Genomic DNA, 1,390 nt, shown 5'->3' on the forward strand with positions numbered 1-1,390 from the left:
CGGGAATGAGAATCTGAAAGAGAGAGAAAATGAGAGAAAATAGAGAAAGAGGAAAGAGAGAAAAGAGAAGAGGAAGGAGGAGGAGAGGAGGAGAAGTAGAGGAGGAGGAGGAGAGGAAAGAAGAGAGAGAGGAGGAGGAAGAGTGAATGAGGGCGGAGGAGGAGAGAGAGTGAGGAAAGGAGAGAGAGGAGAGAGGAGAGAGAGAGAGAAGAGAGAGAGAGAAGAGAGAGAGAGAGAGAAGATAAGATTAAGAGAAAGAGAAAGAGGAGGAATACGAGAAGAGGAAGAAGTAAGTAGGGAAGAAGAGTAGGAGAAGGAGAGAGAGGAGGAGAAAGACGAAGAGAGGATAGAGAGATGGAAGATGAGAAGGAAAGGAAGAAGAGGAGAACAACAACAAACAAACAAAAAGACACATAATAAAAACAAAAAATATAATAACAATAATAATAATAATATTAATAATAACAGTACCAATGATAACAATAATAGTAGTAGTAGTAATAATAGTAATGATAATAATGATAATAATGATAATAATAATAATAATAATAATGATAATAATAATAATAATAATAATGATAATAATAATAATAATAATAATAATAATGATAATAATGATAATAATGATAATAACAACAACAAAATTATCTGCACTCGCCTCTCCTAATAATAATAATAATGATAATAATAATAATAATAATAATAATAATAATAATAATGAATAATAATAATAATAATTATTATTATTATTATTATTATTATGATGATGATGATGATGATGATGATGAAGATAATGATAATAATGATGATAATAATGATGATAATGATAACAATGATAATAACAACAACAACAAGAGGTGAGGATAATAAAGAGAAAGAGAGGGAGAGAGAGAGAGGTGAGGATAATAAAAGAGAAAGAGAGGGAGAGAGAGAGGTGAGGATAATAAAGAGAAAGAGAGGGAGACAGAGAGAGGTGAGGATAAAAGGAGAGAGAGAGAGAGAGAGAGAAGGAGGGAGAGATAATAAATAATGATAATAATAATGATAACAACAACAACAGCAACAGCAACTCTACCTCGCAGAGGAGCCTCTCGCTCTGCAGAATATCCTTATTTTCTGGATTCTGCAACACGGACGCGAGGAAGACCCTTGTCTCCTGTTGCAGCGAGAAAATTTCGTGTTGCAATCGCTGGTTGCATTTCAGCAACTTCGCCGTCCGCAGAGTAATGTCCAGGAGACCAAACTGGCGGAGGGCCTGGCGAAGGAGGGAGACAGAGAGAGGTGAGGATAATAAAGAGAAAAGGAGAAGGAGAGAGAATGTGAGAATAATAAAGAGAAAGAGAGAGGGAGAGAGAGAGAGAGAGAGAGAGAGAGAGGGGTGAGAATAATA

Source organism: Penaeus monodon, unplaced genomic scaffold, assembly GCF_015228065.2.
Source record: "Penaeus monodon isolate SGIC_2016 unplaced genomic scaffold, NSTDA_Pmon_1 PmonScaffold_1041, whole genome shotgun sequence".
Classification (NCBI taxonomy): domain Eukaryota; kingdom Metazoa; phylum Arthropoda; class Malacostraca; order Decapoda; family Penaeidae; genus Penaeus; species Penaeus monodon.